Consider the following 16,310-nt stretch of genomic DNA (forward strand, 5'->3'; position numbering starts at 1 on the left):
GAATCTCTAAAAGTAGTTTTTATACTAAACTAGTAACTTAGGTTTACAGAAAATGAGTAGCTAAGTGCAGATAGATTAGAAATCCACTTCTGGGACCCACTTGGTGTGTGCCTGGGATGAGCATTGAAGGTTTCACGTGCATAGGCTGTTCCTGGAGTTAAACGCCAGCTTTGGTGCCAGTTTGGGCGTTTAACTCCAATTCTGGTGCCAGTTTGGGCGTCTTACGCAAAGATATTTTAAGCTGGATTTAAACGGCAGTTTGGGCTATCAAATCTCAGGCAAAGTATAGACTATTATATATTTCTGAATTAGATTTTTGCTCAGGTCCCTCAATTTCAGCCAGAAAATACCTGAAATCATAGAAAAACACACAAACTCATAGTAAAGTCCAGAAATGTAATTTTTGAATAAAAACTAATAAAAATATAATAAAAAGTAATTAATTCATACTAAAAACTATGTAAAAATAATGCCAAAAAGGGTATAAATTATCCGCTCATCACAACACCAAACGTAAATTGTTGCTTGTCCCAAGCAACTAAAAAGAAAATAGGATAAAAAGAAGGGAATATACAATAAATTCCAAAAATATCAATGAAAATTAGTTTCAATTAGATGAGCGGGACTAGTAACTTTTTGCTTCTGAACAGTTTTGGCATCTCACTTTATCCTTTGAAGTTCAGAGTGGTTCGCATCCATAGGAACTCAGAATTCAGATAGTGCTATTGATTCTCCTAGTTCAGTATGTTGATTCTTGAACACAGCTACTTTATGAGTCTTGGCCGTGACCCTAAGCATTTTGTTTTCCAGTATTACCACCGGATACATAAATGCCACAGACACATAACTGGGTGAACCTTTTCAGATTGTGACTCAGCTTTGCTAGATTCCCCAGTTAGAGGTGCCCAGAGCTCTTAAGCACACTCTTTTGGACCACGACTTTAACTGCTCAGTCTCAAGTTTTTCACTTGACACCTTCATGCCACAAGCACATGGTTAGGGACAGCTTCATTTAGCCGCTTAGGCCAGGATTTTATTCCTTTGGGCCCTCCTATCCATTAATGCTCAAAGCCTTGGATCCTCTTTACCATTGCCTTTTAGTTTAAAGGGTTATTGGCTTTTTCTGCTTGCTTTTTCTTTTTCTTTCTTTTTCATCTCTTTTTTTCTTTATTTTTTTTGCCATTTTTTTTTCCGCAAGCTTTGTGTTTTTCACTGCTTTTTCTTGCTTCAAGAATCAATTTTATGATGTTTCAGATTATCAATAACATTTCTCTTTTTTCATTATTCTTTCAAGAGCCAACAATTTTAACATTCATACACAACAAATTCAAAAATATGCACTGTTCAAGCATTCATTGAGAAAACAAAAGGTATTGCCACCACATCCAAATAATTAAACTAATTTCAAGATAAAATTCGAAATTCATGTACTTCTTGTTCTTTTTTAAATAAAAACATTTTTCACTTAAGAAAGGTGAATGATTCATAGGACATTCATATCTTTAAGACATAGACACTAGACACTAATGATCATGTAATAAAGACACAAGCATAGACAAAACATAAAGCATAGAATTCGAAAAATAGAAAAATAAGAATAAGGAAATTAAAGAACGGGTCCACCTTAGTGATGGCGGCTAGTTCTTCTTCTTGAAGATCCCATGAACTGCTTTAGCTCCTCAATATCTCTTCCTTGCCTTTGTTGCTCCTCTTTCATGGCCTTTTGGTCCTCTATGATTTTATGGAGGATAATGGAGTGCTCCTGTTGAGGTCCATGAGTGGGCTCTCTTGTTTGCTCCATCCTCATTCTAGTGATGGGCTTTTGAGATGAATTTCTCTATCTCCCATGACTTGGAGTTGGAAGTAACTGCCTTCCCTTTCCTCTTCCTAGAGGTTTCTCCGGCCTCCCTTGTGTCATCCTGGCGTTAAACACCCATAATGCTATCTATTCTGGCGTTTAACGCCCACTTGACTGCCATTTTTGGCATTTAAAGCCCAGACAGATACCCTGGCTGGCGTTAAACGCCAAGATTCCTTCTTTCTTGGGCGTTTTTCTAAACGCCCAGAATGCTACTCATTCTGGCATTTAACGCCCAAAATGCTGCCTGCTTGGGCGTTAAACGCCCATTCTGCTATCCTGTTTTTGATTCCGCTTTAATTCTGCAGCTATTTTTGTGACTCCACATGATCATCAACCTAAAGGAAACATAAACTAACAATGGAAAATGAAATGAAAAAGTAATTAGCATGGATAAATAAGATTGGGTTACCTCCCAATAAGCGCTTCTTTAATGTCTTTAGCTGGACTTTTACTGAGCTTTTTAATTTAGTCTCAGTTTTGTGCTTACTATACTCTTTGGGTATGAATCTCACAGCTTTATAGTTTACAATGTTTGCAAACCAAGGTACTTCCTGAATGGCAAAGAGTTGCTCATCCGGGAATATTTCAGAGATCTCAGTAGGAGGAGGGGACGCCCCTGCTACTGGCTCTATCCGGGACAGGTGGTCAGCTACTTGGTTCTCTGTCCCTTTTCTGTCTCTTATTTCTATATCAAACTCTTGCAGAAGCAATACCCATCTTATGAGTCTAGGTTTTGAATCCTGCTTTGTGAGGAGATATTTTAGAGCAGCATGGTCAGTGTACACAATCACTTTTGATCCTACTAAATGAGATCTAAACTTGTCAATGGCATAAACCACTGCAAGCAACTCCTTTCCTGTGGTTGTGTAATTCTTCTGTGCGTCATTTAAAACACGGCTTGCATAATAAATGACATGCAGGAGCTTGTTATGCCTTTGTCCTAATACTGCACCAATGGCATGGTCACTGGCATCACACATTAGTTCGAATGGTAGTGTCCTGTCTGGTGCAGAAATGACTGGTGCTGTGACCAGCTTGGCTTTCAGAGTTTCAAATGTCTGCAGACACTCTGTGTCAAAGACAAATGGCGTGTCAGCAGCTAGCAGATTGCTCAGAGGTTTTGCAATTTTTGAAAAATCTTTTATAAACCTCCTATAGAATCCTGTATGCCCCAGAAAGCTTCTGATTGCCTTAATATTGGTAGGTGGTGGTAATTTTTCAATTACCTCTACCTTAGCTTGATCCACCTCTATCCCCTTGTTTGAAATTTTGTGCCCAAGGACAATTCCTTCAGTAACCATAAAGTGATATTTCTCCCAGTTTAAAACCAAGTTAGTCTCTTGGCACCTTTTTAGAACAAGTGCTAGATGGTCAAGACAGGAGCTGAATGAGTCTCAAAATACTGAGAAGTCATGAATGAAGACTTCTAGAAATTTCTCTATCATATCAGAAAAGATAGAGAGCTTGCACCTCTGAAAGGTTGCAGGTGCATTGCACAGACCAACTGGTATCCTTTTGTAGACAAATACCTCAGATGGACATGTGAATGCTGTTTTCTCTTGGTTCTGAGGATCTACTACAATTTGGTTGTAACCTGAATAGCCATCCAAAAAGCAGTAGTATTCAGGGCTCACCCAGGGGCTATCAAAAATAGGATAAATAATCCCAGCCTCTAGTAACTTAGTGACCACTTTCTGCACCACCTCCTTCATGGCTGGATTCAGCCGCTTCTGTGGTTGAACCATTGGCTTAGCATCATCCTCCAATAGCATCTTGTGCATGCATATGGATGGGCTAATGCCCTTAAGATCACTTATGGACCACCCAAGAGCTGCCTTATGTGTCCTTAGCACCTGGATTAGTGCTTTCTCTTCCTGTGACTCTAAAGCAGAGCTTATGATCACGGGAAAAGTGTCATCTTCTCCCAGAAATGCATATTTCAGGGATGGTGGTAGTGGTTTGAGCTCGGGTTTTGGAGGCCTCTCCTCTTCCTGAGGAGTTTTCAGAGGTTCTTCTATTTTCTCTGGTTCTTCCAGATCAGGTTGAACATCTTTAAAAATGTCCTCTAGCTCTGATTCGAGACTCTCAGTCATATTGACCTTTTCCACCAGGGAGTCAATAATATCAGCACTCAGACAGTCTTTTGATGTGTCTGGATGCTGCATGGCTTTGACAACATTCAACTTAAACTCATCCTCATTGACTCTCAAGGTTATCTCCCCTTTTTGGACGTTAATGAGGGTTCGTTCAGTTGCTAGGAAAGGTCTTCCTAGAATGAGAGTTGCACTTTTGTGCTCCTCCATTTCCAGCACTACAAAGTCAGTAGGAAAGGCAAATGGCCCAACTTTGACAATCATGTCCTCAATTACGCCTGATGGGATTTTAATGGAGCCATCAGCAAGTTAGAGGCATATCCGGGTTGGTTTAACTTCATCAGTCAAACCAAGCTTTTTGATAGTGGATGCAGGTATTAGGTTGATACTTGCCCCAAGATCACATAGAGCTGTCTTGGTACAAGCATCCCCTAATGTGCATGGTATCATAAAGCTTCTGGGATCTTTAAGATTCTCTAGTAAGCTTTTCAGAATGACTGCACTGCATTCTTCAGTGAGGAAAACTTTTTTAGTTTCTCTTCAATCCTTCTTATGACTTAAGATATCTTTCATGAACTTAGCATAAGAGGGTATTTGCTCAAGCGCCTCTGCAAACAGAATCATTATTTCAAGAGTCCTGAGATAGTCTGCAAAGCGGGCAAATTGTTTATCCTGTTCTGCTTGGCAGAGTTTCTGGGGATAAGGCAACTTGGCTTTATATTCTTCAACCTTAGTTGCTGCAGGTTTACTTCCTACAGAAGTGGGTTGAGAGGCCTGCCTAAGGGGGTTGTTATCAGCACTAGCAGGTGTCTGATCCCCCATTGGCGTTTGAACGCCAGAATTGGGTGCTGTATGGGAGTTTAACGCCAGATTCCCACCCTTTTCTGGCGTTTGGACGCCAGACTTGGCTATCCACTGGGCGTTCAACGCCAATTTCTTACCCTTTTCTATCGTTTGAATGCCAGAATCCTTTCTCTATGGGCTCTTACTATCCTCAGAGGGATTTTAGGCAGTGGTTTGGTCATCCTCTATCAGCTGTTCCTTTCTTAGCTTTCTGCTGCCTTAAGTTGAAACATTCAATGTCTTCCCACTCCTTAAATGAACAGCTTGGCACTCTTCTGTTATCTGTTTAGATAACTGCTGTCTTGTTTGATTCAAATGTGCTTCCATATTCATGTTAGCCTTTTTATTGTCTTGTAGCATCTCTTTAACTTCTGCTAACTATTTTGTTATAAAAAGCAATTGCTGATTGAGTTCAGCAACTTGTTCTGGAGGACTAAATTCAGTGGATACTGCTTTAGCCTCTTCTTTCATGGAGGACTCACTACTTAAGTACAGGTGCTGATTTCTAGCAACTGTATCAATGAGCTCTTGAGCCTCTTCAACTGTCTTTCTCATATGTATAGATCCACCAGCTGAGTGGTCTAGAGACATCTGAGCCTTTTCTGTAAGCCTATAGTAAAAGATGTCTAACTGCACCCATTCTGAAAACATTTTAGAGGGGCATTTCCTTAGCATCTCTCTGTACCTCTCCCAGGCATTATAAAGAGATTCATTATCCTCTTGTTTAAAGCCTTGGATATCCAGCCTTAGCAGTGTCATCCTTTTTGGAGGGAAATATTGATTCAGAAATTTGTTTGATAACTGTTTCCATGTTCTTATGCTTGTTGTGGGTTGGTTATTTAACCACCTCTTAGCTTGATCTTTTACAGCAAATGGAAACAGCAATAATCTGTAGACATCCTAATCTACTTCCTTATCACGTACTATGTCAGTAATTTGTAAGAACTGTGCCAGAAACTCAGTGGGTTCTTCCTGTGGAAGACCGGAATACTGGCAATTTGCTGCACCATGATAATGAGCTGAGGGTTTAGCTCAAAACTGCTGGCCCTGATAGGGGGTATACAGATACTACTCCCATAGGAAGCATTAGTGGGGTTAGCATATGACCCCAGAGTCCTTCTGGACTGTTCATTTCCACTAGGTCCATGATGGAGAAAATAAAATATTTTTGTTTTTATTTTATTTAATTAAGGATAACTGAATTCAAAAGAAAATAAAATAAAATAATTGGAAACTAGAAAATATGTTTCGAAAACTAAGGAAAAAAATAAAATAAAATAGATTAAAATAAATAAAGAAAATTTGAATACTAAAATGGCTGATTAATTAAAAAGATTTGAAAAATTTTGGATATGATTTTCGAAAAATAATAAAAGAAATTTGAAAAAGAATTTGTTTTGAAAAAGATTTAAGAAGATAAATTTTTAAAATTGAAATTTTAAATTGCCTAACAAGAAACTACCAAATTTTAAAAATTTTGACTAAGTCAACCTAAGGAATTCGAAAATAATGAGCAAATAAAGGAAAATATATTTTATTGAATTTTTGAATTTAATGAGGAAAGAGAAAAACAATAAAATGAAACCAAACTTAGAATTTTTAGATCAAAATAAAGAAAGCAAATAAGAAAGCTTTGAATGTCAAGATGAACACCAAGAACACTTTGAAGATCAAGATGAACACCAAGAACAAATTTTTGGAAATTTTTAAGAAAATAGAAACACAAAGGACACCAAACTTAAAAATTTTTATACTTTGGACACTAATAATTCGAAAATGCACAAAAAAACAAGAAAAGGTACAAAACAAGAAAAACTAAAGATCAAACAAGGAAGATAAATGGTGCATGAAATTACAATCACACTTTTGCAACTCCGCACAACTAACCAGCAAGTGCACTGGGTCGTCCAAGTAATACCTTACGTGAGTAAGGGTCGATCCCACGGAGATTGTCGGCTTGAAGCAAGCTATGGTTATCTTGTAACTCTTAGTCAGGATATCAATAATTCTCAGATTTAATTGTAAAAAGTAAAAGAACATGAAATAAATACTTGTTATGCAGTAATGAAGAACAGGTTGAGGCTTTGGAGATGCTTTGTCTTCTGAATCTCTGCTTTCCTACTATCTTCTTCTTCATGCACGCAAGGCTCCTTCCATGGCAAGCTTTATGTTGGGCATCACCGTTGTCAATGGCTACTTCCCGTCCTCTCAGTGAAAATGTTCCAAATGCGTTATCTCCGCACGGCTAATCATCTGTCGGTTCTCGATCATGTCGGAATAGGATCCATTGATCCTTTTGCGTCTGTCACTACGCCCAACACTCGCGAGTTTGAAGCTCGTCACAGTCATCCCTTCCCAGATCCTACTCAGAATACCACAGACAAGGTTTAGACGTTCCGGATCTCAGGAATGGCCGCCAATAATTCTAGCTTATACCACGAAGGTTCCAATCTTAGATTAGAAACCCAAGAGATACACATTCAAGCTTGATTGCATGTAGAACGGATGTGGTTGTCAGGCACGCGTTCATAGGTGAGAATGATCATAATTGTCACGGATCATCACATTCATCATGTTGAAGTGCGAATGAATACCTTAGAATAGAAGCAAGCATGATAGAATGGAAAACAGTAGTAATTGCATTAATTCATGAAGAACAGCAGAGCTCCTCACCCCCAACAATGGGGTTTAGAGACTCATGCCGTAGAGGATACAATATGAAACATGTAAAGTTTCACGAGGTACAAGATGGATCACTAAAAGTAGTTTTTATAGTGAACTGGTGACCTAGGGTTACAAAAAATGAGTAAGCTAGGGTGTTTAGTGTAAAAATCCACTTCTGGGGCCCACTTGGTGTGTGCTTGGGCTGAGAATTGAAGCTTTCATGTGTAGAGACTTTTCTTGGAGTTAAAGGCCAGCTTTTGTGCCAGTTTGGGCGTTTAACTCCAGTTTTTATGCCAGTTCTGGCGTTAAACGCCAGAATTCTTGAGCTGACATGGAACGCCTGTTTGGGCCATCAAATCTCGGGAAAAGTATGAACTATTATATATTACTGAAAAGCCCAGGATGTCTACTTTCCAACGCAATTGAGAGCGTGCCAATTGGGCTTCTGTAGCTCCAGAAATGCACTTTGAGTGCAGGGAGGTCAGAATCCAATAGCATCTGCAGTCCTTTTTCAGCCTCTGAATCAGATTTTCGCTCAGGTCCCTCAATTTCAGCCAGAAAATAACTGGAATCACAGAAAAACACACAAACTCATAGTAAAGTCCAGAAAAGTGAATTTTAAATAAAAACTAATAAAAATATAATAAAAACTAATTAAAATATACTAAAAACATACTAAAAACAATGCCAAAAAGCGTATAAATTATCCGCTCATCACAACACCAAACTTAAATTGTTGCTTGTCCCCAAGTGTAAGACCCAAGACTTTTGAGAAGTCCTATTTTGAACTAATCTCAAGTCATATATTTATTTATATTTTTAATTTCATAAATTATCTTATTGAAGGTAATTAAAGGTAGTTTTGATTAATTGGATTTGAAATAAATTAAGGTTTTTATCCAAACTCTATGCTTATGGAGTATTTCTCTATTTACAACTTAAAGTTCTAGAAATCTAAAAATAATGAGTTTGGGCTATTTAAATTAACATTTTATCTAATTTTATAATTATTGAGTTATTTTATATATTTAAATTGTAAAGTTTGTAGTTGTGAAATAATAAGGATTTTTATATGATTTGGACTAAATAATTAATATTTTAAAATATTGATACTACTATTTTGGAAAAACAAAAGATTTAAGTATATTATTTCTAATTATTTGATTTGGACATTTTATTGAAAATAATTTGTAAAATTGACGAGCAAATAGTATTTTCTATATATAATTAATATTGGATTTAACTTGGGTTTCAATTATTATATTATTCCCAATTTTATTTGAAATTACGAAGTTACCCATAACCCTAATTTTCAAAATAATAAAACCCTAACCCAGCAACCCGTTACCCGACCCGGTTCCCTTTTTCCCCACACCCAGTAGCCGCCGAAGATCCCCCTTTCCCCTAACTCATCAGCAAGCACCCAAGGTTTCCCTTTTATGAAAGAAAGAAAAGAAGAAAGAAAGGGGGGAGCTGGGAAAGGGAGCGCCGGTATGAGAAGAGGGAAAGGGATGGCGCCGGCGGGCGTCACTGCCGCCGCGCCGCCGTGTTGCACCGGGGAGGGTGAGAGAGCGAAGAACAGGCAAGAGAGGGAAGAGAGCCGCGCCGGGAGAAGAGAGGGAATGGAGATTTGAGGGGAGGAGGTGCGTCGCCGGCCTGGTGCCACTATCGCCGTCGCGTCCTGCCGTCCCTGCCACTATGAAGCCGCCGAACTGAGCTGAGGGAGAGGGAGGAAGAACGAGCGTGGAGAGTTCAGCCGCGAGAAGGGGAAGCACGGGTCTGACCAATCGCCGCCGATCCGTCCCGACCCAACACCATCGCGAGGAAGCTGCCACCGTGGGGTGTGTCGCCGTTGAGGAGCCGTCGCCGCCAGATCCGCCGCCGCCTCTGTTCGTTGCGCCGTCACCTCTAGCCGCGCCGCTGTCCCTACGCCATCGCAGAGCAAACAAGAGAGAGATCTGAGGCTGAGTTGGGAGTTTAACCATCGTGCCCAGCCGCCGTTCGCATCGCCAGTGCTGCCTCCGTCGGAACTGCCGTCGTAGGTGCCGCTGCCGGAGAAAGGAGCTGTGTCTCCGTGACGCTGACCGCCGGGAGTGGTTCTGTGACTTCTGGGACCATCGTTGGAGCTTCTGGCTATTTCTGCCATCGCCGGAAAACTCTGCCTATAAGGGTTTTGAATTTGGTTTTCATTCATTTAAAATTCTGGAAACTTTATCGTTTGCGTATGTGGGTTTCAGCCACCATTGCCGAAGTCTGGGTCGCCGCTGCCATTTGAGGTGGCTGCCGGGCTACCACCAAGCCGGTTCGGAGACCGTCGCTATTTCGGTTCAGCCGTTCCTTCTTCGTTCGGTAAGCGTCTCGATCTGAAAGCCCTCTAGTTGCTGCTCCATTATACGTTGAGGTGTTGTAGCATTCGTTGTTATGAGAGTTAATCTCGGCTATTATATGTTGCGATTAGAGTGGTTGTGGTTGCTGAGAAAGCGGGTTGGAGCTGAGGTTTTGACTGCAGTCGATTCGGGTCAATACGAAAGGAGTCAGTTAGCGAGTTTGGGTTGTGATTTCAACGTATCGAGGTAGGGGCTTTTTATACAAACTAATTCATTTTAAAGTGGAAGTTGTTATAAATAGATATGCTGTACAAAATGTATTTCTGGTGGTTATGTGAGTCTTATGAATTGTCTGGTTTTATCTTGAATGAATATGGGTGCTTGTTTGATTGTAACAACGTCTGATTTTGATAAATTAGAGATTTCTGGATTGGTTGATTTGAATGATTTTTGATAATTTGAAAGTTGAGTTTTGTTTTATTGGAAACTGATTTAGTCTTGAACCCGTCAGAAAGGATTGATGATTGGATTTGTTGGGACCCGAAAAGGGTGGCAAAGTCCAAGTTTTAGGGGAGATGCTGCCGAAATTTCTTGAAAATCTGAGATTTTGATTGGAATTGTTATTTTGGAAAAGAATGAATTATGCTTTGACTTAAATATTTGAGAAATAAATTATGTTTGAACTTGCCTTAGTAGGAAAATCTCTATATCATGGATGTAATTATTAAGAAAGGAATTATGCCTTAAAAATCAATTTAAATATGAAATTTTTATGTTTTGGAAATTGATTTACGTAAACAGATTTTGGAGGGGTTTTAATGGGTTTAAAATAAACGTGGTTTTCAATTAATCTATTTCACTTTACGACATTTAGGAAGAGCTTGAAGTATTTTCTGGAACTTTGATTTATTAAAATTGAAACACTTCCCTAGCCCTTGGAAACAGATTTAAGAATGAAACTGAAATTGGTTTTCGGTTTAAAAATGATTTGGTTTTGGGTTCAGTTTGGTTGGTTTTGAAATTGGTGCGGAATAATTGGAAACACGATTTGGTTTTGGGTTTAAACCCTATTCTATTTATTCAACTCAAGAAGTTAAAGTTTCGGAGGTTTTCAAAGAATTTAAGAAATGAGTTAGGTTATTCTCCCCTAAAGTCTTGAGACTCCGCTGAGGAATCTTACGACCAAATCTTGATTTAGAAATGAATGATTTTGAGTCTTTCAAAGAGATTTTGAACTTGGCATGGTTTTGAGATCTTTGGAAGTATTGGAAAGATGTGGAAAGTGGCTCCGTTTTGAAAAGTGATTCTTGGCTAGCTGTGAATTGACTACGTTTGTTACTTAAAAGTAAATGGGCCAAGAATGATTTTGAATTAAGATTTTGAGCCTGATTGATTGTAGATATCATCAAGATTGATGAGTTATTGTTTGGTAGGCGTAAGGGCCGGGTTCGTCCCGCTTATGCTGAGAGATTTGATAATTGACGAGATTGTTGATAAGTCGTTTACGCCTGGCAAGGACGGTGGTTAATCCCGCTTGTCGAGGTTGCAGTGCCCTCGTAAGGACGGTGGTTAATCCTGCTTACGTGTAGATGTGAAGTCGGAGGCAAAGTATCCCGCTCACATCCTTTCGGATCACAGGAGTGTGCAGGCACTGACATCCTGGACCGTGTGGCGGGCACGTTATCCCAGAGGGTTCCCATTTATACGTGATCGAAAGGCAACATTCCCATGGGAATGTGTCGGGTTGGCAATTGAACCGACAATGTGATATCACAGCCAGTAGCACAGGCATTCATCATTTGCATCTATGTGATATTGTTTGGGTGTGCATATTATATTTGGTTTGCCTATGTGAATACTTATGTTAACTGCTAACTGTTATACTTGTTGTAATTGCTCTTGATTGTGCTTGAACCACATTAATTGTGATTGTGTTTGAATTGATTGGTTTGTGAAGAGTTGGTTGCTGATCTAGCTATTTGGGCTGGGGGCCGTGTTGGATTGGATGGGCTTGAGTCCGTGATTGGTATATTGAGTCCTAGTTCTGTATAAAGTATCTGATCGGTTCAGCATAGACTTAATGAACCTATGCTTGGAACGGGATGATCATTTATACTGCGTAGGTAACTGCTTTCATGATTGCGGTCTAGGAAAAACTTTTCAGACATTTTTTTTAAGGAAAAAGGTTTTGTTTTAGAATATTTGAGAAAGTTAGCAAATCTTCAAAAAGGAATTTTCTGGATTTCGAATGTGAACCTATGCTTTTTGGAAAGACTCATAAGACGAGCAATGATCACTGAACTCTAAGAATGATCTTATCTTTACGTATCTTGTTATAGCAAATTCTATAATCCTATAGTGAGAACAAGCGAGGACGACGTTCTCACTCCCCTACAGGTTATTCCTTTTCAGGATATGGAAGACGAAGCTTCAGGAGAGTTATGTTTATTTTCTGTTTATTCGGTCTTTTTGTATCACCGTAGCTATTATTTTTCCCTCACCTTTATCTTTATGAAGCTTGTAAGAGGGATAGGAAATTATGATATGTATAATTGTAAACTAGTGTTATGTATATGTATATATATATCTTAAGGTTATATCTGAATTGTATGTGCATGTATGTTTAGGTTTTCACGAAAAATAGTTATCGAAGTGTGATGCGGTTTTAAGTTTTAAACAGGCTCATATTTTAGTCTTAAATATTGTATAAGTCGTGGTAATACTCGAGCTATCAGAGTGGCGCAGCCGGAAGCGTGACATTTTGATAGTTAGGGTGTTACATTTGTGGTATCAGAGCGGTCTTTCCTGTAGAGCCTGAGGAATGGACCGACTATGCTTCAATTGCATACTCTGAGCGTTTGTCATGTAATAGGTCTTGTTGAATGACGAGAATTAGAGCTTTATGCACATGACTGTCTATTGATTAATGCCATTAGTCTTGCGTTGCATAATTCCTGATATTAAGTTTGGCCAGCTTAATACTAGTGAATTATGTATATGAAAGCACTGATGGGTTATCATAGATGATATACAAGTTTTGAGTAAAGTAAATCGTGGGTTTTGGAAACGTTAGAAACTATTTCTCGAGGTTACTCAGTTATGTACTTTGGATTCTGTTGGATGTCATGTGACTTATTGTTTCTTAGCCTATTTTGATGTTCTTGTCAATTCTTTTGGGAAGCAATTTGATGTTTTCAATCCTATTTTTCTGTTCATAGGCATTCTTCTTGATTCTAAATTGCATATGCCGGTTTGAATTTCTTGGTGTATCCGTCTTTCTCTGTTTGAGCTCTTTTCTTGATTCATGTAATTTTTTGACATGATTTTGAACTTGTCTTGATGCAACGTGTCTTTTTATGTCCTTACTTCTAGTCTTTAAAAAAAATGGTGGTTCAGTTTTTCTCTTAATTGACTATATTTATAACCAATTTTCAGACTTTTATAAAATCGCTTTTGATTTGATATACACCTATCTATATAAAAATTTGAAAATTCCTTATGCAATTTTAAAACTATTTATTTCTAATACCTCGCATGTTCTTTTACTGGTTTACGGAACTACACTTACTTTAAATACAATTTGACTTTTCAAAATAATTTTATTACGGTCTCTATACGTAACTCAATTTGATTACGTACTTAGGTATTTTTAAATTCTTAAAGGAAAGGCTTTTCACTTTATTTCCAGTTAGTTTTCGTTTGACAAATTGAGTTTAATTTAGTATGATAGATTAATTACGTAATTGTTGTTCTTTTGAAAATATTAGGTTCATACCTTTCCTCTCAAGTATGGGCTAATTCTTTAAGCTTGTGTTTCTATGGTCATGATACTTGATTTTGTTTTTTAACTACTCTTTTTCTTTTATGAACACCACTAGTAGTCACAGTTTTCCTTCTCTTGTGAATTTCATGCTCCTCTAAGTCAACTTAAATTGTTTCTATCTAGTGTGTTGTTTGTCCTCCCAATTGTCCTTCTTTAGTCAAAGGTTCTTTCTTGAAAATTCACTGTTGATTGAGTTGTTTTTCCTGACGAGTGTTGCATCATTTTGAACCAATGGAAAGCTTGTTTGGTGTCCCATGCTTCGTGGATCTTGTTTGAACTCCCTTGACTTGAGATCCTTTCTTGTTTGGTCTAATTCCCTTTTAAGTACATCTTAATACTCTTGAATATTCTTATGTGATGGCAATTTCAAGTGTATTCTTAGAGTTTTGATGTGAACTTTTGAAGCAAATTTTGGATTCTCTTAAGAAACTTAAATCAATTCTTCTCGCTTAAAAATTGCATCCATAGCTATCCTTTAAATTGGAAAAGTTATTTTGGAGTTGACATGCATTATTTTAAATAAAGTTTTGGAACCGACTGATAAGTAAATATTTACCTTAGGGTTTCCTTTTCTAAATAGAGTTTAACTTGTTCCATATTTGCTATAAAATTTTATACACACTTGTTTGAATTTAGACTTTGAGAGTTCTTGAACAAATGTTTGATTTTCTTACAACCCTGCCACAATATCAGTGTATACTTTTAGCTGATTGAGTACCTAAATGTCTTTCAGGATTTTCGAAAGATTGTTTTGGCCTTAACCCAATTGACTTTCAATTTTCAACCCTCGCCTATTCTATCTTTTACTTGGAAACTATTTGGACAAAACACAATTTAGTTTTCTTTTAACCATATTGCAGTTTTGATATATGTTTATGTTACCCTTTTGTGAACTGCGAGTTACATACTTTTCTTTTAGCACAGGAGGTGTTCTTCTTTCAGTTTTTCATTCTTTATATTAAAATGTATTATGTGAACTTGATCAAAAATTTTAAATCTTGAGAGTGTCATCACTAGCTTTAGTTGACCTTCTTCTATGATTTTTGATGTGTATTTTCGGAAAACGAAAAATGAATCCCAAACACACAAAACTAACCAGCAAGTGCACCAGGTCGCATCAAGTAATAAAACTCACGGGAGTGAGGTCGATCCCACAGGGATTGAAGGATTGAGCAATTTTAGTTTAGTGGTTGATTTAGTCAAGCGAATCAAGAGTTGATTTGAGTGGTTTGTATTTGACAGAAGCTAAATTGCATGAAATTTAAAGGGAGAGGGACAATTGCAGTAAATTAAAGAGCAGAGAAGGTAAATGTGCTGAATCTTAAAGAGCAAGAAATTAAATGGCAGAAACTTAGAATGCAAGAAATGTAAATTGCAGAATCTTAAAGTGCAAGAAATGTAAATGGCTTGAATTGTAAAGGGAATTGGGAAGTGGATTTGTAGAATTTAAACAAGGAAAAGTAAATTGCATTAATCAGACAAGTAGAAGGTGACTTGAATTGAACCGGATCTAAAACGGAAATGTAAATGAACTTGAAAAGCTTTAAACAGAGAATTTAAAATGCAAACTCCAGATCTCAGGACCCAAGAGACTAGATAACCGAGTCTAGATCTCAATGCCTTCCTAGATCCAAGTGTAGAATTCAATTGCAAGAAATAGAGAAAAGTAAATAGCAGAATGAATAGAAGAAGAGACAATGAACAGAAATTTAAATTCAATTATGCAGTAAAAAAAATAGAGAGATCTCAGGATGAGATTGAAACAGAATTCCTTCAATTCTCCAACCCAAGATCCAAGACAAATGTAATTGAAATTGAAAACAAGAAAACTAATAGGAAGAGAATTCAATTCTCCTACTCCGAAACTCAGAAACTCCAAACAACTTAAAACCAAAAGCTCTCCAAAAACTACTCAGCAAAAGTAAAAGGAAAAAAACTCCCCTAAAACTTAAATCCTAAGCTATTTATACACTTTCTTCAAATGGTCTTCAAGCCTTGAATTGGGCCTTTGCTCTTGATGGAATTGGGTTGATAAAAGCCTCTGTTGATTGCTCTTGGAGTTGGAGAGAAACCCATTGTGAACCGGGCCAAGAATCATAAAAGCTTGAGTAAAAGTTTGAGGCAAACTTTTACTCAAACTTTTTATACCAGCTGCCCTCATTTGCTGCTACCAACGTTTGGGCTAAAGTTTGAGGTCAAACTTTAGGCCAAACGTTGATCCCCTCGTGTATATGTGTGGCGCCAACGTTTGCCAAAAAGCTTGAGGCAAACGTTGGCGCAAGCTTTTCTCCTCCAGGGTGTGCAAGTGTGGCGCCAACGTTTGCCAAAAAGCTTGAGGCAAACGTTGGCGCAAGCTTTTCTCCTCCAGGGTGTTGGTTTTGTGATGCCAATGTTTGCCAAAAAGTTTGAGGCAAAAGTTGGCTCAAGCTTTTTTCTCCAGGGTGTTTTTAACTCTTCCAAAAGTTTGAGCTAAAGTTTGAGGCAAACTTTGGCTCAAGCTTTTTGTTCTCTCTTGTTCCTAGCCATTCCTTCTTTCTTCAACCTTCTTCAAAACTCTTTTCACCTATCATCAATCAATCAAAACAATCAAAGCTATGCCCCAAATCATGAGATTGTGTTTCTTTCATAATATATGACAATTATAGCACAAAATCTCATGAAAGTGCATTAATTCATCCATGGTTGATTGAATCAAAGGA

General features: G+C 38.0%; 1 long non-coding RNA gene across 1 annotated transcript; it reads left to right on the top strand.

Annotated features, from left to right (window-relative positions):
* Window positions 1-9,786: 9,786 nt before the first annotated feature.
* LOC112747071 (uncharacterized) lies at window positions 9,787-12,393 on the top strand. Its single transcript, XR_003174750.2, has 3 exons — window positions 9,787-9,810; window positions 9,920-10,034; window positions 12,186-12,393. It is a non-coding gene; the product is annotated as an uncharacterized lncRNA (long non-coding RNA).
* Window positions 12,394-16,310: the final 3,917 nt, after the last annotated feature.

This window comes from Arachis hypogaea, chromosome 15 (genome assembly GCF_003086295.3).
Source record: "Arachis hypogaea cultivar Tifrunner chromosome 15, arahy.Tifrunner.gnm2.J5K5, whole genome shotgun sequence".
Classification (NCBI taxonomy): Eukaryota; Viridiplantae; Streptophyta; class Magnoliopsida; order Fabales; family Fabaceae; genus Arachis; species Arachis hypogaea.